General features: G+C 35.0%; 1 protein-coding gene and 1 long non-coding RNA gene across 9 annotated transcripts in view; one reads left to right on the top strand and one right to left on the bottom strand.

Moving 5' to 3' along the window:
- FUT8 (fucosyltransferase 8) overlaps positions 1–26,699 on the top strand; it is a 99,690-nt gene that overhangs the window by 17,713 nt on the left and 55,278 nt on the right. For 6 of the 8 annotated variants that reach the window (XM_063158866.1, XM_063158865.1, XM_063158868.1 and 3 more), the window contains exons 2-3: positions 3,684–3,760; positions 24,379–24,473. The gene's annotated coding sequence lies outside the window, so the exon portion shown is untranslated. Of the gene's footprint in view, positions 1–3,683; positions 3,765–22,524; positions 22,663–24,378; positions 24,474–26,699 lie in introns of those variants that run through there. The other 2 variants (XM_063158863.1, XM_063158864.1) reach the window with 2 other exon arrangements.
- Positions 481–21,570, bottom strand: LOC134419531 (uncharacterized). Its single transcript, XR_010028076.1, has 4 exons — positions 21,470–21,570; positions 12,536–12,635; positions 2,582–2,697; positions 481–785 (listed from the first exon to the last, which is right to left on the bottom strand). It is a non-coding gene; the product is annotated as an uncharacterized LOC134419531 (long non-coding RNA).

Here is a 26,699-nt window from a genome sequence, read left to right as displayed (position 1 = left end):
AAGCAACAAAACCAAACCCCAAACCATTATGTAATGTATATAGAAGACCCTATATGATTTTTTAAATATATACATTAAAAACAATAGCTTTCCTTCTGTCTCCATGGGATGTTTTTCTTTCCATATTTGTTTAAGGAAATTTACTTAGTGCCAGCAATTAGCAGTGCTGCCAGGCAGATGGATTGATAGGTATAGGAGAAATGAAATTCAGTTTTTCAGTTAAATACTCCTTCATTAGAAACATACATTATCTCTTAAAAACTGGAAAAATTGTGTTCTGAGTCTCACTTGGGCTTATAGAAGGAATAATTTTCCATTTCTTTTTCTTTACCAATTTGCTGATTTTGTTTGTTTGTTGGAAGTGGTTTTGTTGTGTTTAAATGTTTTTAGTTGTTTAAAATAGATTCTTTTCATGCAATGTTCTCCCTACCATGGGTTCAGTCACTTCTCTTGAAACTTGAAACTGTAGAACTGGCCGTGGAAAATGTGGATGACTTTAGTAAAAGCTGGTCTGTGTGCTTCAGAAATTGCCTGTACTAGAGAAGGTCGGATTATCATGCTTAGGAGCAGATTTATGTGTTTGGAGTAATAGAAAAATTGTTGAACAAATAAAAAGTAGGTTGCAAATTCACTTACTTGTGCACTGGTGAGAACTCTGGGTGGACCCAGACTGGTCACCAGAGGCAGATTGCTGTTGTATGACCAAGCTCCTGATCTGCTTCTTTCTCAGATGATGTGGCTTGGTGAGAGTAACATGGTTCTAAGCCACACCACTTGCTTTCTAGCTTTAAAAAGAAGATTGTTAGGACCAGCCAATAAAGGATTTGTTGATTTACATTTAGATCAGCATTAGCTCTGATCACAGTCACACTCAGAAAAGAGCAAGTCATGTGGATAAGAGCTAGTTAGGCTGAACTTGCCTTCTTAAAGGAGAAAGAAAGCATTTGGCAAGGAGGACCTGGGAAGAAATAACAATAGTCTTTATTGGGTGTGAGAGCATATATGGGAGAGAAACATCTGAAAATAAATATATCTGAGGTATAAATTTACAAGCAAATCTTGTTTGAAAATCAGAGGATGAGGTCTAGTCCCAGAAACGGGGAGAAAGAAACTCAGTGGCTCAAAAGATGATCTTTTATATATTTATCTAAGAATCCTGTGTAAGATGATGAAGTTGATCCTGGACTCAGAGGGTAGAGCAGATAAGGAAGTATATGATTGTTATTTGTCATAAAGTTTTCAGTTCAAATTCTGTTCCTCAGATCTTCCACTGGTATCCTGTCCATGTCCGAAGGGAATGTTTATTGTTTCTCTTTTTTATATTCTTAGTGCAAAGTTCATCTTCTTCTGAAACAGGACAATTTGCATTCTCTAAAGGTGGGATTTTGAGTGATGTGTCTGATTTGTCCTGTGGTATTGGGAAAGTAGTCCTGGCCTGGCATATGGGTCTAATGTCTGTGTTCAGAATTGAATCAGTTTTCCCAAGTCGAATGGAGAAAGGATGGGAAAAGTGTTTCTTTTTTTTTCTTTCTCCTTGCTGCAACCTTCTGTATTCCTAAGGTGATATAGGTATTTTCATGTTACACTTCTGTAGTTACAGTCACTAAAGCGTGGCATCCTTGAACTCTATTACCTTGCTCTTGTGCTTTCAAATTTTGTGTCTTTTTGAAATGCAGCTTTAATTACATGAAAAGTGTTGATGAAATGTCTTGGACTTGGTTTTGGTTGCAGTGCAGGAGACTGGATTGAACACTGCAGTTGTTATTGAATCCTTTATAAGGATGTATATAATTTTTTATAAATAGATGAATTTAAAAAAAAGAAAAAAAGTAATGACTAGTCTTTTTAAACACAGCAATTCAAAGTCAGAAATGGGCATATAACTAAAATTTTCTATCTATAAGTTCTCTTCATGACCTTTATATCCAAAAAGATCTGTGTAAGAGAGCAAATTTATCTGGAAGGAACAACTGTCTAATTAGTGATATTTGTACATACTCTTGAGGTGATTGAAACAGAAATGCAAAGATTTTTTAAAATACTTTCAGTTTTTACATTATGAATAGAATTCAAATCTCAGTGATTTATTAGAAATACTGGGCTGTAAAATTGTAAACTTTTTGGTAGTTTTGAATGTTTCAGAGTAGACAGGCTGTTTTAAGATAATGACAATTTATGTAAAGTGGCTGCATTCTTTTTATGGAATTGTGGGAAAAAAACCCAAAGAGCTTTATTTCTGTCCTATTAGTAATGTAGGACATGGGGATTTGCCCAGTCTGGTAGGACTGGAAGGCCTTTTGGTACTGCTTGCAATTCTGCTGCTTACAAATAAATCAACTTGTAAATTTTATAATAGTTCTTTTTGTTATATGAAATGTAAATGTTTCCACTTCATGTTTACCATGAGCCAATCTGTCTAAATCTATTTTTCCATATGTATGGCTCACATAATGTACTACCTTCTACTTGTTAATGAAGTTGGAAATATGAACTTGTGAGAAAATACATCATAATGCTTCATACAAAAGTAAGAATAAGCATCATTCTAGACCATGCTTTACTGTGTTCCATGTAGGCCTACCTCTTGCAGCATGTGGACTCTGAATTTTGTTCTGCTTGGCTTCTTAAGTCACCTTCAGCTGAAAGTTTCACCTCTCAATTTTTGTGAGGCAGGCAGTGTAGCTGATTTGATGAGTGCTACAATAAAAGAATGAGTTTATTTTTTCTGATTTTGCTTTTTATACATGGAACTACAGGGTTGTATTTTTTTGGTTTCTGAGATACTTTATCACATCAAAAGCTATAACCTTTTCATTGAGTGCCTTAGCCAAGTATACCTGGACTATCAATCTCCAATAGAAGTGAAAATAGGCTATCTCCGTTTCCCTCAGGCTTTCCATTTTTGGAAGTTCATAGGCTCTGACTTTGTAGGTGCTGATTACTTTAAATAATTTATTACATGAATAGGAAAACACAGAATTCAGATTTGTTTTTTATCACTGTTGCTGCTTCTGAGAGCTTTAGAGTCGCCAATTCACGTTTAACAGTACAGCTGCTGAAGCTTCTCTTTTAAATAGAAAATCACTTAATTTTCATTCAAAAATAAGAGTAATTTGGCAGAATTCTAATTGCAGTAAAAGTCAGTTATCTGAAGCATTTTTAATTTTTTGGCCTTTGTTCCTGTTCCTGGTACAATTGTTGCTTTAATTGGTTTCCTGTTTTTTTTTTTTTTTTCTTTCTTTCATTCCTTTCCTTGAAGTCAAGTTCACAAATAAGCTTTTTCAACAACCAGTTTCTAGTCTGATAGTGCAGCTTTTGATTGCTTTTCTGTTAAATGGCCAGGAATCAAAGTTTAGCTCACTAATTCAGTGTGCTGCCATCCTGAATTAGCGAGACAACTGTTAGGAAATGGTGTGCTAACTCCGTGCCTTGATAACCCCAAAGTAAGATTTTGTTTAAAATAGTTTTTTCTTCACTGAAAGAGTTGTCAAGCACTGGAACAGGCTGCCCAGGGAAGTTGTTGAGCCTCCATCCCTGGGTGAGTTTAAAAGATATGTAGATGTGGCTCTTAAGTTCATGGTGTAGTGGTAGATTTATGGCTGGACTTGATGATCTTCAAGGTCTTTTCTAACCTAAATGATTCTGTGATAAAAACTAATGAACTTTTCCTCTTCTACTTTCAGAGTCTTGCCTATGCTTCAAAATGAAAGTGAGGAAGAAGAATCCCTGAAAGTATTAATTTGAACAGTAATTATTGCTTGTAAGTAAGTACTTCTCATTCTTTGTGATGTTGCCTTCACAATTGAAAACTGCTCTGTCGATAAGTGTTTGTCAGCTGAGAAGAGAAAACTGCAAAAGAGTGATCAGGTTCTTCACTTTTCAGTGATCACTGACAAAATGGGTCAATCAGATACCCATTTCACCATTTGTTTCTCTGTACACCTATATCTCTCCCTTCTCCTCTTTGCCTCTCATCTCTAAAAAGATAAATTCTTTGGTAGGTTTGTTATGTACCCTCTGTCTTACATACTAAATCCTGTATTTCTCTGGCAGTGTTTCAGGGTGCTTTCCATCTGTATTGCAGATATTACATGTATTTCTCAGAGGTAAGCTGCTCTTCTACAAAAGCTGGGCACAGGCCCGACTCCATGAAGTTTTTCAAGATTTATAAATAACTAAGCTGTTGTGGGTGGAAAGTATTGTGTGCTCTGGGATATCCCAGATCCAATGCTTCAGATTCTTATGGTTTTGAAGGTCTGGGCAAGTACCATAATAGTCATGTTTGAGGACACATTATTTTTATTGAAATATAAGTTAGCAGAAAGGTAACTCTCTTCATTTTAAGAAGAACGTTTAAAGAATGAATTGACCTACACTGAAACATGAATCCAGGTGTGAACTTGGAAACCAAGAATATTATGACAATTCTTTCTTTGATGTAATTGTAGAAAAGACTGTTATGATCAGTATTCTTAACTATGATAAGAAAGTTGTGAAAATTTCTTAAACTTCTGCAATTGAACAAATCAGACTAAGAGTTCCAGCAAATTTGTTGCAGATTTGATGCTTTTACAGTTCACCCAACTTCACTAGTGCTTGTCAAGCTGGTGACATCTAAAGTGCTCTCAATTATTTTGATTTATTTTGTGCACTTATAACTTTAGAAGTATTGTGGTATTGTAGGAGTTTAATGGATAGTTTATTAAAAAAAAAAAAAAAAAAAAAAGAAAAATGTGGGATTTCAAATAATGTTCTAGGGACCTTCTGACCAGGCCAGAACAAAGAATATGGTGATAGCTTTCCAAGTGTCCAGGTAGTGTCCAGAGTTGGCTGTTGTGACTGCTTCCTGTTGGTGAGAAGACTTGTTTCCATTTCCTGAACCCAGCTTTCTTCCCTGTCTGACTCCTACTGAAACGAGTTACCTGATTTATCTCACAAATCCAGAGGAAAGGTTTTGTTTCTTGGCTTTTGGGGTGGATCAGCTCAGATGACTGTTCAAAGAAGTGTCCAAATGGTGCAGAAGAGGCAGAGAGACTCTGCAGGCAGGAGCAAAGTGTGGCCATGTAGGAGCGTAACCTGTCCCTTCAGGCAGCTGCCAGTCCATGGATTTGCCCAGCAGTGTGTGGTGCTGCTCTCTTGGAGTTGTTAGGCTGGGAATACATGGTTTCACTTTGGAGAAAAACAGGCTTCTCTGGATGTTTCAAACTAGAAGTGGCTTATCTTGCCAGATCCCTCCTAGCCATTGCAGAATGGTTTATTGATATGGAGTAGAAACAATGATTCAGATGGAAAAAAATCCTAGCAGGGAATTAGGAAATCTGTACAGTCTTTCCCCTACCTCACCTTCCAACTTTGCAGCCCCATGTGTAGTATCTGTGTGCTCCAGGCTCTGAAAATAAATGAAAGGTAGGAGAACTTTCATGACTTCTCAAAACCTCACTTGTAGTCAGAATTGGCTGGTCCCTTGTACATGATGTTATGCAATAGAACAATTTGTATCTTGATTTGAAGTTTTGTAAATTAAAATCTATTTCCTTGTGGGAGCCTGCTTGCAGGCATGCATGCATGCATATGAATTACTTTTGTACTTCCTGTTGTTCTGTGTTCCCACTAACTTGCTTTGTCTGGAAGCTGTGGTGATGGTTTGACTGTCTTTAGCAGAGATGTGTTCCTTTCTTTAGCAAGAAAGAGGCACAGTGCTTGAGAACTGCATGAAACCTCTTCTTGCCTTTTCTGTTTAGTTTGTGTGGGAGGGTAATTAAAAGGATTTGAGCAGGTCTATAAACTGCAGTGCCTGGAGCTGTAGTTAAGCCAGTGGTTTGGTATATGCATTGCTCAACTACTGAGGGAGGTTGAGCAGTGGAGGAAAGCTGATTTGGGCTCAGTGTCTGGGTAAGATCTAGGGAGTGCTGGTGGGTTGAGACAAGTAACTGAGCACTGCAGTGAGGTAGTACCTTCCCCTACTTGGATTGCATACTTGGTTATCCAATCCATGGATCGTCTTGGATTCCTGCTTCCAGTCAGATTTTGTAATAAGCGGCATTTGGAATTATGTTCTGCTGTCACAATATGGCTTGGGGAAACTGTATTATCATCCATACACTTATTTGATATTTTTTCCTGATGCTTTTCAGATAGAAAAATGTTTCCATGGTAACCTTTCTTTTTTTTTCCCAAATCATATTTCACACTTAGTCTAATCCATTCCATCTATGAACTGCTGTTCTGTAGTTTCTTGAGAAATAAAGATAAAATCAACATTTTTTATTGCATTCTATAACACTTTCTTATCCTTTCTTGGATATTCTGTAAGTTAGATTAATCTGCGATAGGCTTTTCAAGATAAACTAATCTCTGGAAAAGGCCTGTATATCTTGAGTTCTATTTATTGTAAGGGCACCTAAAATCTCAGATACATATTCTCTGTTTCTACATATCTAAATAGATCAGTGTATGATTCCTGATGGAAAATACCTTTTCAGGAGGGTATGTTGCTGATTTAGCCCTGCCATTTTATTAAAACTGTCCCTTTGTGGTTCTGGAGTATCTCCGATCATACTTACTACTTTCCCTCTTGCCTGAGGATCAGCAAAGTCTGTTTCTTGTTCTAACATTTGGCTTCAGTGTGCTCTTCTATCCTGGTAGGCATTTAACTTGGAGTCTTCTTTGAAAGATTGCTTCCTGCTCCTCTGTCTCTCTGAACTATATTCTTTATTAAAAGTGTGTTCTAGATATGTCATTTCTGATGCAGAGGCACAAACAAAATTCTTTTATGTTTTTCTTTTCAAGAAAAGAGAATGCTAATGGACCCATTGACACACATGTTTACTGCAGTGAAAAATCATACCAGGCTGAGACACTGCAGAGATGTTGGAAGATTGGAGGAGAATTTAAGCAAGAACTTAGAATGAACAGGGGAAAATGGGATTCAAGCTATTAAGGGCTAATTTGAAATCCTGATTTTAGATTAAAGAAAAAGAAAACAGGGGAGTCCAGGATAAGGGATGGCTGAGAGTTCTGAAGAAAGAAATTGGGAGTTAAGAGCTACCTTAAATCAAGAGTATTGGGCACAAAAAGTAGTTCTAAGAAAGTAACATCACACCAGGATGAATAAATGAAAGTGCTGTCATTCAGCACTGTAAAACTCACGTAGATCTCTCTGCACAACCTGGAGTAGAAATGGAGTCAGCTAGGTCATTGTGTCCAGTTTGGAACCATGCACTTAATGCACGCCAATAAATCAGAATTATCTTGCTGAATTGGGGAATCCAGGAGAAAATAGTATTGAAAGGGTAATGTTTCATCCAAGATCTGTGAGGAGAGGTTGAAATAATAAGAGGCTGATTAAGGAGCAAAATTTTTTCCCCTGTTAATTGTCTGTCTCTTTTGTGAATGAAGCATAGGGAGAACAGCTTTTTGCAGAGGATGCTGAGAAGGAGCACTGGATCTCTTTTTGCATATTGCAGTGTTTCTTATTTCGGTTTTTTTTAGCTTAAATACTTCTTTCAATGGACCAAGTAACATTTTATCTTGAATGCATCTGAGTTTAAGCTTAAATAGTCCCAATCTAAAACATCAACAGAATATTTGAAAAAAACTAGACATGATAACCTGGTGGATATTATTTGGCTCTAATTAGTACTATTTTACAGTGCCTGAAAAGCCAAATTTCAAATACCACTGATAGTCTGTACCTTTTAAAATGTCTAGGATTAGTCTGTTATTTGAAACTAAACTTTTGTAATGACAAATTCATTAAGGGGACAAGATCAGAGGAACTAGCCAGGCAAGAAGTTTCCTGCTTCACAAGTTCTTTCAGTTAAATAGGTGAGGATGTACATCACAGGGTTTTTAAAATTATGTTTATAGTATGAAATACAGAGAGATAGAGTATGTGGGATAAAGTTATCTGTGCGTTATGAATTTTTATTTAGTATTATAATTTTTAGATGAAATGGTAAGAGGGGGTGATAGTCTTGCACACTTTTTGCTGCTGAGTGAAAGAAATTGTACTTGCCACAGAGAGAAAAACAAGATGTGGATAAGTGTCAAGGTGACACCTACAGTATAGAAATGTTCTGCTGTTCTTTTGGCTTTGCTCTTTTTTTTTAATTATGTAATTATACTACACTGATAATTCAGTACTTCTTTATAGTTTGGATTATATTAAATAGTGCCTAATAAACATCTGAAATTGGCAGATCCTGTTAGCATAAGAAAATCTTCATTTAATTGTTTTTGCACTTCAGTTGTGGTGGGTTTTTTTTGTTACTTCTTTTGTTCTTAAACAAATGTTGAAATAAGCCAAGTCTAAGGGGAATGAGAAAAATTAGATGTTTGCCAGTATGTGGAAAAAAATCTAATCAAGACGGAGGTTAATTGTAGGGTGATTCACTTGAAACTGATCCTAATGATACTGCCTTAATCAGATTGGTTTTGCCTAAGTATATTTGTTGTAACTCATGTTAACTGTATTAAAATTGGTTAATGAATCCAAAAACCTGTCAGTAAGGAGGGAACTTACAAACTCTAAGGAAGGCTCCCCCATTGCTACATGGCAGAAGTTCTTGGTCATTGGCTTTAGCTCTTGGGAAGAATACATTGCTCCTAATAAATGTCCAGATTTGATAGAAAGAGATCACTAACTGTTAAATTGCTTGGCAAGTTGAACTGGAAAGTATTTTGATAGAGCCAAATGTGTGATCTCAGGTCTAGAGACCAATATTGTAGATTGCACTTATGGATTAGAGACAATGGTTTTGAATAACACAAGCAGTAGGAGGGGTGTAGGGGAGGTGATATTAACTGCTGTATACAATATTAATGGTCTGTGGTGAGTGTATAATGGCTACTTTGGGGTTCCTAAGATTAGTCAGAAATAGTCTTAAGAGGTTTAGAAGAGAGCTGTAAAAATGCAGGTTCTGGGAAAGTATATCTCATTTTAGAGATTTAAGAAGCTTGTTCTGTTAAAGTGTTACTTGAGCAGTTTTGAAGATTTGAACTTTAAGCCTAAATGAAAAGGCATTGGTGAGAGCTGAAAACAGACATTTGGTAACTAAGTAGTTGAGCAATTTATCTGAGAATCATTTGTTCTCATTTTCTTTTTTAATGTATTTGAAGCTCATGGATGGTTTTAGTAAAAACGTGTGCCTTTTCTTGGAGAACATGTGTGGTTCTGATGCAAGAAATAGGAGAAAGTGTGTGATCATTGGATCACAAAGCAAAGATGGTAGTCATGATCTATTAGAGTGCAGCAAGACAGTATAGCAGAATATCCACATTAGATGGAAAGAAGGCAAGGATTGCCATGGAGCTTGCAGATGGAGCTGAGACCTCATGTTGTGGCTCAGGAAACTAAGATATTGCAGACTGTCACGGAGCAATCCCAGTCCAATTCCCAGTGCCGTATTCCCCTCTGGGGGCAGGCTGTTAATATAACCTCACCCAGGTCAGCACCTTACTGGTAACACTTTTGTCACAAATATTATGTAAAATACAATGTATCACAGTAACAGGAATATAAATCCGTGAAATCCATCCTTGTCTCAAGGCATTACCAGCTCCTTTTCTGCCAGCCAAGTACATTTTCAGGCATTGTATTGCATCTTCTTATGCCGTAGTTGTATTACTCCTTTCTTCTTTCTAAATGGTGTACAGATTTTTCACCTGTTGAGCTAGTGGTAGAATCCTTCTGAGTGAATGTTGGCTTTGCAACTCTTCCACTGAACATGTTCCTTTCCAGGAAATATGCTAATGTTTTCACAAAGTTCTTTTTTTAAAGGACTGCTTTTTGCACCTTCCTTCCCAACCATATTAATATTATTGGTATTCTTTTTTTTTTTAACCATGGAAAAGTACTCCTTTCCCCTCTCCACTTAACATTGGCATAGGAAGGCAGAACTACTGTATATCTCTCTTCTCTTGATTCATCACAGTGTAGAAATCCCCTTGTGTTAAAATGTGCTTTTTCCTGCATGTTACAGGTGCAGCGCTGGGCAAAGGCCATGTTTTTAGTGTCTCTAAATGTATGAGAATAGCTATTTACTTTCTATTTCCCTTCAAGCAGATAGCAATCTGGAGCTGCAGTCTCATGGAGGGCAATCTTTCCATTTTGCGCCATTGTCAAATGACGTTGGTTGTTTCGTCAGCATTATGTGCAGTTGTGTTTGGCGTGAGCCTAGTCTGGAGGGTGCAAGGGGATTGCTGATTGTCCTGTAGCTGTAAGAGTGAGTGAACTTACAACCTGGTGCTTTTCTCACAGACCCACTCAGCGCTGCGCAGGTGGTCAGTGAACGCGTGCAGCATTTGATGGCTTTGTGCACCATCTGTGTCACGCATCCTTTCTTCTTGATTATCTTCATTTCAATGTGTTTTGGTAGTTGCTGAAGTAAAAAAAAAAAACTGGAAACATTATGTATGCTGTTGTTACATGTTCATAACACTCCTCTGAGAAGAATTCGTATATCTTCTGGAGAGTGGCTGGATGAAAACTGGCATGATGAGCCACATGTATTTCATAAAGGGGACACTAAAAAGCCACTAATGAAGTTGTGGGAAGTGGACTCTTGAGTCCTTGTAATTTCCTGAATGCTGTGATTAGCATCCCACAGAGCATTGTAAAACAGTTCATTAATCATAGTCAGCGACAAAGAAGGCTCTGGAATGTCAGCTGTACTGTGCACCTTTCTGTGGTTACAAGATCTTGTGAACAGGGGCCAGAATATTTACAAAAACAAGTATATGTGTGGTATGATGGGCCACTCTTAGCAGCAGTATTAAAGTATATTCCAGTATACTTTCTGGAATAAAGAATAAATGGAATAAAACTTTTTCTAGTGTAGCAATACTATTAGAATGGGTTCTTAAGTTATTTTGCTGAAAAAATATTTTATGATCTTTGTATTTTTCTGTTACTTAACCATTTCTATTTTAAATGAATGTTCATATTAAAAATGCTTGTGCTAATTTTGTTCCACTGGTTCCATTCAAACAATTTATCTAGTTGTTTTCAGTTTGCTGATCTACATGTTTTCTTATTATTTTATAACATTTTATCCTAGTGTTCCAGATATTCCAGGAAACTAATTTACATATACCTGGAATCTCTGTTTTTCAATTAATAATTGTTGCTGTTAACTAACATGTGTTTCTTAAAATGTGTTCTGATTTAAAATGATCTGTATGATGAATCTGAGTTACTAAGCTCCACTGGATGGGAAAAATTAAAGCAGATATTTTTGGAAGTTATTTTGCAAAACCTGAAAATTGAACATTCATTCTAGATCAGTGCTACATTGTTTATTTGAAATGGCATATTTCTGAAAACTGTTCTAAAGCATACGCTTGAAGTCATAAGAAACTAAATCAGAAGTAATTCACTGATCCTTTGAGTTTTCAGCTAGCAGTTTGTTAGTTTTGGCTCTTTAGTCCAATAGGAATATTCCAGAGAGTGTTCTTAGGATGTGACCAGTGAAAAATAATCTCAGAGTTTGGGAGAATTATACAGCAGCATATATTAGAGTGGGCTTAATGTTTTGGTGTCTCACTAGAGCAGGGAGCATAGCTTGAAGCAAGGTCAAGAAAATGGATAACTTGAAGTCTGTTCAGAAAATCAGTGGAATGTAGTTCATGCATTCTAAAGGCTTCAGAGGGTATTTTAACATAAGCTTTCCACCTCTTGTTCAGCTTTTTTTCTTCCACATGCCTTTTTGGAGTTCTGAACTTTCAGTCTTGAACTCTGCAAATCCCTTAAATTTGGCAGAACTTGAGGGTTTTTCCATTTGTCTTCTATTGCTTATTGCCTGCTTTTCATTTATTCCTTTGCATCAAATTTTTCGTAATTGAGTAAGTGTAACTGTTGTAAACATGTCAGCTAGACATGGAGTGGGTGGCAGAGGGAATGGGATCTTTTCCTAGTGCCTGCCAAACAGAATGAGTAGGTTTTGTGTGCTTTCCCAAAAATATATGGATTTTCTTAAGACCTATGTGCACTGAGACTCAAAATATCTTTCATAAAGAAGCATCAGAAAAATTAATTGATAGCTTGATGCAGAAAGTAATCAGAACTCTGATGCAACTCAGTACTCCTGTGCATGTATGTGCTCTTTCCATGTAGTTGCTCACTAAGTCATGGCCAACTACTTCCATTGCTGTCTTGTATTTCAACAGTACTCTAAACTCTGCCATTTCTTTAGACATGTTAGGAGCATATATCCATATGCACACAGAAAATAATTTAAAAAATATTTTTTATCTATGCCCTTTTTAGCAGTCATAGTATGAAGAATTTTTTTTCCTGTTTTCTGTTTTGTTCTCATCTAGAGTACTTTTTCTAAAATGTAATTTATTCTGTACTCTGCTTAAGGATGTAACTTTTTTTGGTCTAATTCCTGGCCTGTTATGATGAGTAATCAAGTGTTTCTTTCATCTAGTAAGATTGTTGTGTTTATGAATTGATTATCTTTCTTCAGCTGCTAAATTTCTCAATTCTGTTTCTCAGAGTGTTCAGTGTTCTTCAAGGCAAGGACAATTTTACCTTTTTTTTCCTCTGTTCCTCTGGCCCAGTCCATGCAGTCAAATTGTGAGGAGGATTCTAGACTTTTTTGCCATGTGAGCAAGTTTTTATCTTCCTCCACCTGTCATTTAATTAGACAAGATTAAGGAATGAAGTATAAAAATGCATTTTTCCTAAGCAAACAAGGAAGACAAATTATTTCATAACAAGCTAATAACCAGATAATTAATAAAATGTTATGGGTTTTTTCTTAATATCAAATATATTGGTTTTGGAATTATTTGGATGAGCTGGTTGAAAAGTGTTTGTGGGAACATAATGTTTTTCTTTGTTTATTGTCAGAATTGATTCCCATTCTCCCATTTTCTTGTTGATAAGTCTCCTCAAACATTTTAAAATAATAATTCTCATTTCTAGAAAGCTCAGAACTGTAAGTTAAGAATGTTGTGGTAGTGTGTGATTATAATGATAGATTCATTTTCATTCCTTTTTTTTGTATCCTGACATTCAGTGTGTTTGATCTATAATCTTTTTGGTCAAGCAGAGAAAATCTGAGAGGATGGGGCAGGAGAGAAGAGTCAGCTCAACACTTAAAACATTAAAATGCTCCAAACCGATGAACAATCAAACTAACAAGAAAAAAAAAAAAAAAAAAACAAACAAAGAAAAAAAGATAATTTAAAAAAAATTTAAACCCCCCCAAACAATGCAATATGGCCCATATTGCTCCCTGCAAATGTGATTCCTTCATAGGCTACACCTTCATCTTAGTTGGCTGCACTTCTGTGCTGGGATCAGGTGCTTCCAATTGCATCTATAGAACTGACTTCCTCGTGTAACTGTTGCTCATGTTGGAAACCAGAACATGCTGTACCTAATGGAACCTCATTATGCAGGAAATCCAAAGATGGTCTTTGAGTTAAAAGATCTCTAAGTTTAACTCCTGTTAAACACGACCATGGAAAGAGTTATTGGATGTGTGTTCAAGTATGGTATGTTGAAGAAGAGCCAATGCAGAGACGACCAGATCAATAAACTATAATTAAATTGCCTGTTTTTGGCAAGGCTATTCAACAATTGCTTTTAGAAAAATGAAATTTTGGGGAGAAAAGAGAAACATTTTTTTTTGTGAATTTGTAACCCCATAATGGAATAGAAAAAACCCCCAGAATATATGGTTATTTTTTTGTAATGGTAACAGTGTAATGCAAGGTTTCATCTTATCCTGCTCCAGGGCCTGTGCTGGGTCATGTGTACTTCATCATAAGAATAAATTTTCTGAAAAACAGAATCTCTTGAGCTTTTCTGGATAGAACCTATATAGGAATTATACATTATATTTATGACCAAATCTTGGCATAATGTTTTCATTTTAATTATTTGTGTGTGTGTGTGCTTCTCTAATATAGATAGGGGGTGAAAGAAGCTGGAAGTGAGTACATATTGAGATTTGGAAGAGCTCTTCCTGTGGTCAGGTGATGAATTAAATACCCTGAATATTACTAAATGAACCTGTGCATGTAGCATTCCATGAAGATATATGATATGTGTTACATGGTACAGTATGTCTAGTAATGGATCCATTTAAAGCAAATCAGGGTTGTTTTTTTTTTAAATACCATTGTTGAATTTTTGATCACCTTTTGAAAGTCTTAGACTTTCATCTACCATCATTGCTGTAAAAGACAAGGTATACTACTAGTATATGTAAAATACATATTCCATTGCATGCTGTTTTAAAAAAGCTTAACTTCTTTTGTATGGCTGAAATGAATAAAGATCTTTAAGCTCAACTCTGGATCAAAATTATTTATTTATCTCTGGAACCAGCTGTGAAAATCACAGTGAGATAAACACAGTGTATGATATTTCTCTTCCATCAGTTGCTGCATAGGGAGTTTTTCCTAGTGAAATCTGATGAAATCAATTAATAAATATTTAGACTATTTATAAGTGATGTTATATAGAAGTAGGAAGTAGTGCTGCTTCTTTTTATATGTCATTAGGGAGCCTTTTTGTAATGTTATATATTTCTGGGAAATAATGAGTAAATATTTACAACCATAAATTATATGCTTTCCACTCTATTGTTTTTCAAAAGAAAACAAAAATATTTTGCTACATATCTGGTATTTGAAAATTAGCTAATTTAGGCTAATAAACACATCCTGGGCTAGTGCAGTAATAGGATGTGAAATTTTTTAATAAATGTCTGGTTATTCTTGACTGTCTTTCCCTCAATATTGTTGTCTTTAATATTGATTTGAAATATATTTAGTAAGTAGACAGCAAAATTCATCTCGCTGTCATATTTTGGTAGCTGTTTTTTGAAGTTTCATTTATTTGAGAAAGCTTGCATCAGTTTTAAACTCCCGATATAAGGAAACTGATGTCACCACTGTGCTTGGGAAAAGTGATGGTTATTTTGTGAAGCAGAATATCTTGCAACCAGACCTGTAAATATTTTAAACTGCTAAAGAATTCTACTGACCATAGCAAAAGGTTTATCATTCACTTGTGTTGAGCAAACACTTCGGTAGTGAGAGGCAAGACAGCAATGCCAGTAGGAATTAGTGGTGCTGCTCTAGGTGAAAATAAAAAGCACAGCATTCTTGTTTAACCTTGGTGTTGTAATTTATTGAAGGAATTTATCACTTTGTTTTGTTCTGAAGTTAAAAAGTTAAAAAGGAGAAATGTTACTGCAAAATTTTTGCACCTCTTCTGAAAGAACTTCAAGGTGAACATTCCTTCAGCCATACAAGCTGTTTCACTTCATCAAGGAAAAGACTAAGGTTTTACTCCAAATAAATGTAGTGGCAGCTACTAACAGTCTTGAAGTCATTTATGGGGAGTTAATCAACACCTGAAAAGGTGGCTGAACAGACCATAAAATTTATTTTCAGAGGAACCATATTAATATTATATTTCAAGTTGGTGCCTTCATGAAAAATCTGAAAACAGCCACATGTATGTGGTCCTAGATAATTTAGGTTTATATCAAATTTGAATTAACTGTGAGCAGAGGAGACAGAATTAGAATTGCATCTGAGATACTGTAATGATATTTTGATTCTCATGTCTTTGCAAACAAGTCGATGTTTGCAAGTTATAGAGGTTGAGAAAAAGAAAATTTTAAAATACAGGTTGTATTGCAGATTTTAAATCTGTAAAATACAGATTAAATTTTACAGATTTAAAATGTACAATTGTTTACAGATTGTAAAGTGCAGTCAGAAGTTTGGTGACTGTTTGATTCAGTCTCTGTGAAAGAATATATATATGCAGCAGGCAAAAACTGCTGGAGGGTTGGTATAGCTGCAAAGGTCAATCGAGCATAAGGAGTCTGTTCTGAAGTAAGAATTCCAAGTGCTAGTTAGGTTGGTAGTATTGTGTAGTGATGGATGCAGGGAGAAAATCAGTTACCACCTTATCAGTGTTATTTGTCCAATTTTCAGTTCATGTTTCCTTATATACTACACTTCTGGGGTATCTGAATAGCAAGCATAAAGAATTTTTAGACTTTAAAACATAGTTCCCTGAACTCTGAAAACAAATTTTACAATTATCTAAATGTACTTTTTTCCCCCTTCTGACTTGAAATGTAATGCTTTATGATTACGTATATTTTAAATGAAGTCTCTGGGTTTTGATGTTTTGGCAATCTAATTCTTTTCCTCTGTTTTATGTGGTTAGAAAACGGGTTAGAAGACTATTGTGCTGAGAATGCAGTGTTGGTATTTGTGGGCTTTCTCCCTCCAATAAGTGTATTTAGCAAATAGTTAATTTATTTGACATCACTTACAGAAATGCATGTAAATGGGAAAAGGAAAAATGAATAGCTTTCCTTTGAACTGATGATTGGATCTGAAAAGATTAGCAATAATTCAGACTAGTTTTCAGAAAATGAAAATGTTTGAAATCACATAGGTAGTATGGGTTTGTGTTTTGTTTCTGAGAATTCCCCTGTATTGTTTGCAGCTGACACTTTGGATGTGTATGGATGCCCCTGTGAATGCTGGTTGCAGGATCAGGATCTAAGTTAGGGGTGCAAAGCAGGAACAGTAAGTCCTTTGAATACAGAAGGACTTTAATTATACCAGCAGCAGCACGTGACACCCTGTGAGCACTTTTGTTTATAATACGTTCTGAAAAGTGCAGTCTGCCTGTGTTTTAAGTGAGGTGAGGTTCCTAAATTTAAACATGAACACAAAATGTTCACATGCACGCATTTCATTAGGATATGAAAGTCACATACAATTACAAGATTTCTTCAGTTTTCTTTTCCTAATAGACTGCTTTTTGGAGCCTTTAACTGTGTTTGTCCTAATAATGCTCTGTTAGTTTGTAGGAGAACATAATAATCACTGCATTTACAAAAGTTATTACTGGGATTTTTTAATAAATTTGTTATGGGGGTGGAAAGTTCTCTGATTAGAACAAAGTTACAGACAGAATGTAATAAGTTTGTTTCTTCTAAGCTGCAATACTGATAGTTTTATAAACTACAGGTAAAATGTTATGTTTCATGTTGTAGTTTACCATCCAAGTATCTTTCATAACAGTTTTTTTTGTAGAAATGCTTGTGCTGAATCATCTTTCTCCATTTTCACATGACTGGTCACACATTGTGACTTCTTTCTTTCTACGTTTTGCTGCTGCTTTTCATAAAAAGAAGAGTATGAGAGAAAGCAGTATTAAAAGTAAAATTTATTTTCTCTATAATATATTTAATCTGTATTAACATTGACATTGGTAAGATTTAGTTTTGAAAAAGTTTTCCCTAAATACTCCAGCAGTATGAGTTTATTGTATATCTGCAGAATTCAGCTCTTGCTACCTACTTCCAAATGCGTACACATGCACTGTACCATTCCAGCCAACTCCCAAATAATTGGTTTTGAAATTCTGTCAGTAAAATATTCTCCCTAACTCCGGTCCTTCAGCAGATCAAGTTCAAGATATTAGATATCTTGCAGACTCTTAAGAACAGTATCAGAGCTCTATTAGAATGGGCTGAGTTCTGTTTATTTACTGTATTTTATTGCAATTTTGTTCACTTTTTTCCTTTGCTTACTGAATAGATTTTCAACTATGACCATGCCTACAATAAGATCCGGGCAGAAAAAGTCCTATTTAAAATTGATGTGATCTGAGCTTTTGTCTGCGAAGGCTCCCTGTCCTACTCAAATGTCAGTAGCAGTTATCCGTAGAAGTTGAAGCAAGCAGCCATGACCCCTGTTTTCTGAGCTTCCAGGACTTGGATTGTTCTAAGACAGATGCAGTATAGTATCCATGCGTGGATTTTCGTAGAAAGAATATCTTAGTCTGCTTTCTTTAACATATCAAAGTCTTTAAACTCAAACCATTTTAATTGCAGTGACTTTCACAATCTAGTAGTGCCTTCTTAAAATCCTAACATTTTACATCAACCAGGTCTCCCTAATTCCATGATAAATTAGTTTATAAAACTTAGTCACCTTCTGAAGCATGACATACCTCAGAAAAACAATGTTCTTTATTTCCCAGTATCTGGTGTTAATTGATGTGCCTCTTGTTTCTGGTGAGTATTGTAGTTTCCTAGCTGCAAGAATTCTTCTGTCATCTTCTTTTTGAATAAAGATTACAATGTAGTCATCAATTTAAGTTCCTTCTAGTAACTGCAAATGCATTTATTTCATTTAACTGTTCCTGCTGTGGTCCTGTATTTAATGTGCTGTAATAATCATCTCAAGCATAATTTGCACTTATGGCATCTGTGTCAAGTCTTTCAGTTCCACCGTGCTTTAAAAATATTTGATATAGTTTTTATGCATGTAAGAATTGGCTTCTCAGAACTTCTGTAGGCTGTCAATTTAGTATCTTCTAATTAGGCTTTATCACCACCTCTCTGCTTGGTTTATGTGTGTCATAGGAAGAAAAAACTTGGTCATTGATATTTTACAAAGCAGCTTTAATTGTACTCCAAAGACTTCTTTTCTGCTGATTGTAATGGTTGTGGACTTTCAAATTGCCAGCTCCTTCCCAGCATTTTCTAAAAGATCATCTAGTTTTCTTATAGAATTCTGTCTTTATTCTCAGCAGTCACTTCACCACAGAGCATTCAGTAGTGTTAAACAGCTTGTTATCTTATACAGGTGATATTTTATACCTTATTGTGCAACCTGCCTTCTGTCTTTTAGAATCTCTGCTAGTCTCCACATAAGAAGGATGTCAGGATCATCTATTTATGGGACCATTTATTTTGTCAAAGTTTTCTTGAGGCCCCCTTGTTTTGGGACCCCAGAGTGCTCAAAGTATTAAAAAATTTTTAAAAAAATTAAAAAATTTGTTGTACTTGTGTGTAGATGCTGCATTTTAAGACATGGTTTGGTGGTGGCCTTGGCAGTGCTGGGTTAATGGTTGGACTGCATGATCTTAGAGGTCTTTTCCAACCTAAAAGCTTTTATGATTGTATGAGTCTACTTGTCTGTCTAGAATATTCTGAGTTTAGCAAAACTAACTTCAAAAACCAGTGTTTCACTTAAGTTCCTCATTTACCTACCTCTATGTAGATAATCATGTGTATAATGCAGCATGATGGGGTAACCCCTGCCTTCTAATCTACTGCTGCCATTTGTTATAATCTTCATTTGCAGTTTTAAAGTGGGGGAGCAGATTGATTTTCTTGTTCCCTTGTTGCTTTTTGATTTTGTGAGTAACTAAGGGCTAGAGATGTAGATCCTTTATGCCCTCCTTCCTTGTGGAACTGAACTCTATATGCCACCTGGACTCTCCTTTAAATTCCTAGGAAATTCCATCCTGAGACTCAATTTGCTAAAGCAGGGTTGCTTGCTTAAAAAAAGAATACAAAGATTTATAAACCAAAAGCCTGCTATCTGTATTTAGGCCTTAGCCAGACTCGAGGAAAAAAGAGTGTGTGTGTGTGTGTGTGTGTGACACTGGTGGGAGGTAGCTCAGAACCCTGGAGAGCTCTTTTAAATTCTGGTATGGGGAATAATGGACATCCTTGATTTTTTCTTGTTATTGTTGCTAAAATTAGCCTGAGCTATTCAGGAATGAAGGAAGCTGAAGGGCTGGAAAAAGCCTGCACTGAAAGTAGGAACAAGGCCATAATACCTGCTATAAAAGAGTAGGTGGAAAAAGCCTGACTTGCAAGTTCAGGAATTGTGAGATACTGCTGTAAAGCTGCTAAACATGGGAGCTGCTGGCTCCTATGATAGTCACATCCTTATTGTAATGTGTTCACCACAAAGGAAAATACTGCTTTTCTCACAAATAATGAGTTTATGCACAATTATTTTATGAAGGAAATGCCTTTTTGTGTGCTGGAAACAGTAAGAATAGCACAATTTTAGGTTTTTCCTACAAGTGCTTGACTTCCAGATTGATTCAAATGGTGATTTAAAGTCCTGCATTTTGTTAGTTATTATCAGTCTGAAATACTTGAATGGGATTTCACTAGAATTACCTTTGAGAAGATATGCAAATTTAACTTTTAAGTCTTTTGTTTCTGTAAAGTATTAATATTGCTTTAATAATTACAGACTTTATATGGAAAATTAATTTAAAATCTTATTTTTAGAATGTTTACCTTACAAAAAAAAGGATTCTTTGGTAAAAAACTTCAAGCTTGCTTAATTGCTGTAGAAAAAGTTATATATATCTGGGCACAGAGACACAACAATCCCATCTTAGATATAAAAGAAAATAGCTCACTCATTAAAGCTGATAGTTGCTAACACTCACCATGGTTTGACAGGAAATTTATGCATTAGGGATAGTTGTTATAAATAAAAATGGGAACTCTGATTAACAGTGTAAAATTAAGTATTAAGTTTAAATGGACATAAAAGGAGCTAAGCAAGAAGTGAATACTTTCAAAGGTGTTTTAAACTCAGCAAGTTTTAAACTCATCTGTCATTTTTCCTTAATAATGTGTCATGCCAATTTTGAGGGGAAAAGGCATTGGCAGCATTATGTGAGGTTTTGACTTGCAGCTTCATAGCTCTGTTATATTCTTAGCCTTACTATTGTACAAAGTGCTTTGAGTTTTTCACTTCCTTCACTTTTAAATAAATGAATAGATCTTCGATCAGTGGTACACTTGAGCTATGGGAATGATGAGGATCACATGCAGAAAGCAATTAAATTTTGGTGGCATGGAGCACTACAAAAGCTGTAAACCAGTGTAAATTAGCCAGCATGAACCTATATGCTAATACAAGTAAATGGCTACTTGAATTAGCTTGTTAGGTGCCTTTTTTGGGGCTTTTTTGTGTATAAAGTTCTGTATCCCAAGTAAAAGGAAACTGGAGTGCCAAGGGAAATTTTTGCAGGCTAAGATTTGTATATTTTGGCGCAGTGGAATTAAAGTTAAGGCAGATACTTTTTTATCAAATGGCAATATTACTATTTGCAATCCCCAGTAAAATTTGTCTTGCTCTAATAAAAGTACTGCATAAAACATGGTTCAATTTGAACTAGAAAATGGTAATAAAAAAGCAAGTCTAATTATTTAGTTAATTATCCCATTTGGCATTCTTTCCCTGATGTGGCCCACTCAAAACTGTATTCCAGCATTTCTATCAAATCACCCAGACCCCAAGCCTGCCATGTATAAGAAGAAAGTCTTTTAGCTCAGTTCTGTGACTGTTTTTTGGTTTTTTTTTTGTTTTTTTTTTTTTTTCTCCCCAGCATCTGAATACCATATAGCCTTCACTATGCTTTGATTTTGCAAAACCTCCTGGTTGCAAATATCACTTCAGTTTTCTTATGGCTGCCAAGTGTCATGCATTTTTGCATAACTATTACAAACTCAGCAGCTCTCTCATCTGCCTGTTTTTCATCTTGATTTATAAACATCCAGCTGAGTTGTGAACAGACTGATGTTAAGTTTCCTGGTTATTAGATTTTTGCATGTTGCTTTGATGCCAGCCAAAAGAGAAAAGATCTTACCTCTGATCTTGCTTCTGATGTCTGCAGCCATTAAGGAATGACACGGGGAAGCAAGTGGAAAAGAAAGGAAAGTTTAGTGGAGCACTGCAGCAGAAACAAGAATGGAAAAGTCAAATATTACCTTAAGGTTGTTTTTTTTTCTCCCTCTCTGTTCCTTTCCCAAGACATCCAGATTATTCTGCTGATAGGGCGCTGCACTTTCCGCAAGAAGAGGCGGCTGTACTTTGGTCCCAGATGAGCACTGAAACGGGAGGCAAACATTCTGTTAAGAAAGGGATGCACCATTTCTGTTTGTTAACTTTTATATGACTAATGCAGAGCAGAAAGCCTTGTTCTGTTCAGCTTCTTGATTCAACTACTGTATATTTTTGAATGCATTTTTGGTGCTTTAATTAAAAGGGAATAAGCAATTGGGAATCCTTTACTTAATGAAATCATCATTTCAGTGTCTGTTCCTTTATCTGTTTTGCACTTACTTGTTTAGGAACTACTTTCTCCTACCTCATGAGCCAAATTTATCTAGGTGGAACTCCTAATTCTCAAAGTTTGTTATGTGTTTATTTACAAGTGTAAAAAAAATTCAATATCACGAATTCTTTCTTTTTATAACACATAAATTATGTCCTTCAACTTCCATAGTCTGATCTTTTACTTCATTGCTTCCAAAGATTCTCTTCCTGTTTTTTTTTTTTTTTTGGAATGAAGCTTCTGCAAGGATTATCAGTAGATTATTAACTTATTACTGCGGAGGAAGATCATGCTTGATGTTAGAGGTTTGAATTTTTATTATTCATCAACTGGGGTTTTATTAGAATAGGGTTCTATGGAGTCACGGTAAGTAAACAAGAGAAAATAAACCTTTACTATCATGCGATTGTCCTGTTCATTTTCTGAGGTAATTTTTATCTTACAATGACATTTCATTAGTTCAGATTAAACAAAGGTAACTTCTCACTTCACTGTGTTTCTGGTTAATGTATTATCCTAGTACTTAAAAAGGACTGTAAAAGTGAAGACTGTTTTATCCATTGCTTATTAAAATGAATCCATAGATGTAATTTCCTTGGAGGAGAGCATTGTTTCTGTAATTGACTCTTTTATCATTCTAAAAGAAGAATCACCAATAAGTTTTTGTCTTTTTGACAGAAAATCTTGTATATATTTGTCAAGTACTCTGCTCTTTTTATTTCAAGGTACAGTTCCTTCTTTTGTTCAAAATAACATTGATTGAAAAAAAAAGAGAAGTTATTGTATCTTTTTTGAAGCTTTCAAATGTAATATGCTACAAGAACCATGAACACTTATATTTAATATTGTATCTAATATGAAGGAGTGCTTATTATTTTCAAACTGTATTTGTTACTGTTGATGTACTGTTGATTCTTTTATCTAGTTTAGAAAAATAATTACTTCTGATTAGATTCTTAACCCCTGATAAACTCTTTCAAGGTCAGTGTTCTATGTATAGCTTTAGCTTAAAAGCCCCCAAGTGCTGTGGGTACGGACTCCTCAGAGCCTCTGCTTTTGTGATAATTGAACCTTTAGGTCTTCATGAGGCACAATTTTGAGGAATATTTGGTCTCTGATACTAAAAATTCCTAAATTGGTGTTTCAATAGTTTGTTTTTTATCTCTGACCAGAAGCTATGTAGTTGAAGTAGGATTAGTACTTAACTCTATTGTGTTTTTTGTTATTGTGTGTGTGTGCTTTGGGGTTTTTTTCTTCAAGTAGAAATAAATTTAGTAACTACAGGGGCATAGGATCCTGAATTTGCCATAATTTTTATGTGGTTCACCTTAGGCGTTCTCTATGTAATTAGCTCTTCAAAGGAAACCGAATGTTTTTTAATTGAAAAACTGCTCAGTTTTATTAGAGTAACAGTTGGACAATTACCACTTTAAGTTTTGCAAACTCAGTGAATAGGGAAGAAAGAAGAAAAGGGAAAAAAATGTTTACAAGGTTTTCTCTGCCCACATTATCATTGTGAGTGTACTGTTGCTTCTACTTGCTCACAGTTAATTCAGTGCCTTTAAGCCTTGAATTGCATGAAGAAAGCTTATGTTTCTTTGGCAGATAGCAGGAATTTCCTTGAAATTTTGGAAGTTGTATTCTTTTGCTCTGGAATACTTTTAAAGAGCTGTTCAACTTATTTGTATTTTGTTTTCTCCAAATTTCCAGATCTATGATTTTTCCAGTGATTATTCTAGTGACTTCTAAAATTTTGATTCAAAGAAAATTCTTTCCAAGGTTTCCTTAACATATTCATAATTTTTATAAATGAAAAAAACACATAGATGATAAATGATATGAGAGAATATATGAATATATTTCTATTAATTTTATTAAAATTACGGTTAAATATTCTGTCTTGGATTTTATTTTTTATTTTTTCCATTTCAAAGTTTTGCCTGATATTTTGAACAGGGAGTAATGCTTAGAGAGGGGTAAACAATTATTTGACAAAACTGCTAAATGACTGAACTGCTTTAATTGATTATGCTGATTTGTATCTCTCATTCAACATGTATAACATCTTTCAGCTGCAAATTTGATGGTATCTGTAAATATTAATGAATCAACTTCAAACATAATTTTGAAGCTGGCAAATATTGACAAGGGAAATTGGGGCCTGGTGAGACTGACTTGTAAAATGTACTCATAAAATCAATACAGAGCCTAAAATATTCTTTGATTTAATTCTTTGGTTGCTAGATCACATTGTATCTTAATCTAGATATAGTTAAAAATGTTCAGAATTGAGTGATTGAATGATCTTTGTGGATAATCTGTGATTAGCTAAATAAGAAAACATTACATTCTTTCTCACTCTTATGATGAAGAGTAAATCAAAAGGAAGTTGTTCTTACAGAATGTGAAATTAAAGGGATTTCTTTTTTTCTTTCAAACAGTTACTAATCTCACTGACTGCTGGAATAGTGGAATTACATGTTAACCTCCAACCTCCATGATGCAGTTGTGTTTCCTTCCTTCTGTCACGGACAGGGTAAGCTGTTATTCATATGTGTCACAAAGTTAGGATTTTTTAAAATTTTCTGCTGTTTATGTGACTGATAAAATACATTGTATGTTTGCATGTTGTGCCTTTCAGAATAGTACTTTATACACAAAGCTGTTTTTAAAAAACAAGCTGTAAAAGTTATTTTATATCACGGAATCACATCATAGCTGGCTTTAGGAAGTTTCTTTGGGGATCTTTTAGCCCAACACCAGTGATCAAGGTAGGGTTGATTGGACTTCATTGCTTGGGTCTTTGCCCAGCCTCCCAGGATGGACACTGCACTGACAATTTTTGCTGCACTTTCACCACTGTAACCATGTGATGTGCTAAATACAAAGAATTTAATTCAATGGGACGTGTTGTATAGAATAAGCTATCATGGAAACTTTTAATAATGAACTGTTCCTTTGGTCATGAAAAATGAATAACTAGAAATTGTCCTGCAGATTTATTTGTCTAGATATTTTGAATCAATCTTTTCTACTTCCTACTTTTTCAAAATTTTTGCATCAAACGTTTGTACTTTTTATAACCACTCTTTATTTTTTTTTGAGGAATAATTTCCATTATCATCTGATTGATTTATTGATGTGAAACTTCCTAAGTATGCAGGTTTTGGTTTTGTGGGCTTTGCTTTTGTTTGTTTTATCTTCATTTTGTTTTGGTTTTATTTATTTTTTTCTTAATGGTGGATATTTAGACTTGCAAAGGATAAAAATCTAGAAATTACCTGAGTAATTTGTACCATTTTGAACAGCAAGGAGGTAATGCAAAGGAATATAATAAAACAGAAAGTAATATTAGAAATTATTCTGCGTTGAAGCACTTGTTCAGGGCTTCAAAGATTATTATTTTTGATAACAACTCAGGTATTTGTGGTAGTTAGGGATCACTGATGGAGGAGGAGGAGGCTTATAGGAAATAATTGCATACATTCCTTAATTACCTTCCTACATGATTCTGATTGAACTTAGACTTGTGAGGGAAATTGCACTTATTATTCTCTCAGCTTCAGTTTTTCCTCTACACACCACCATAAGAACTTGAAAAAAGCCGTAGCCACCTTGGTTTGGTGATCTCTGTTGTGTCTTTTTAGGAAATTTATTGATGCTACTCTGCTTGCAAATGAAGCAATTCTTGAACTGTTGATGATCTCTTACTTTGTATTCTACATGTGCTCATCCTGTTGATTCATTTTGCTTGCATCAGTAAATATTGGCTTCCTAAAAGAAGAATAAATTTGTCACAAGATTACTAATTGGACATTGTGAATATTTCTCTATTTATTCCTTTGCCTTTCATTCTGAAGGTGTTTTCATTTCAAATTTTTGCAAAGCTGTTTTCAGGTATAAAATACCTGTTAAATTTAAAATAGTTTCTGTGCTGTTCAGCTGAGCATTTTACATCAAATACACACTATAAGCTCCAAAATAATACCAGAATCTTCCCCTGCATTCCCCTGCTTTGAATATTTTGTCTGTATTATAATATGTATTGTGCTAAAGCTTCTAAATGAATCTTCAGATGACTCATCTCAAGTTGATAATCTTCCTTTTAGACTCGAGGTTTTAATTCCTCAAGTCCTGTTAATTTATCTTCTTCATGATCTCTCTAAGTCTGAAAAATCATCAAGCTCCTACATTCAATGACAGAACCTCTTCAGTGATATTTCAGGAAGGATAAATCACATTGTGTCTTTCTCCAAAGCTTGTTCTGATTGGTTAAGATTTTGTTTTCTCACCAAATGAGTGGGCCTGGAGCTTTGACACAGTTAAGGAAGTCCCTCAGTACCATCTCTTCCTTCTCAAATGTTTAATTTGAGAATGATCTGCAGATTGTATCAGACACATAGATGTATTTATTCATGTACAAATGTAAGGGACTATATGAAGAGAATATCATGCAAATGGCTCAGAGCAATCTGTACAGGTATAAAATTAGACTTTTACAAAGAGAAACACTAGTAGACATTGAGTTGTGGATGTACGAGTAAATAGGGAGTGAGTTTGTCTACTTATGGCCTCTGATACATGTGAATAGAAGTTAAGAAAAAAGAAGTAAATTTCTACAATAATTAAGTATATATTTGTAATACTATGAATTTTATGTCCTGTATGTTCCAGAAAAAGAGGAAGTGGATAGTTTTTATGGGGAGAAAGAATATAAATAAACCAGTGAGCTTGACTAGGAAACTAAATGAACTTAATTTTG

This window comes from Melospiza melodia, chromosome 6 (genome assembly GCF_035770615.1).
Source record: "Melospiza melodia melodia isolate bMelMel2 chromosome 6, bMelMel2.pri, whole genome shotgun sequence".
In the NCBI taxonomy this organism is placed as follows: domain Eukaryota; kingdom Metazoa; phylum Chordata; class Aves; order Passeriformes; family Passerellidae; genus Melospiza; species Melospiza melodia.
The sequence above is the reverse complement of the archived record's forward strand: the minus strand, read 5'-3'. Positions and strand labels throughout refer to the sequence as shown.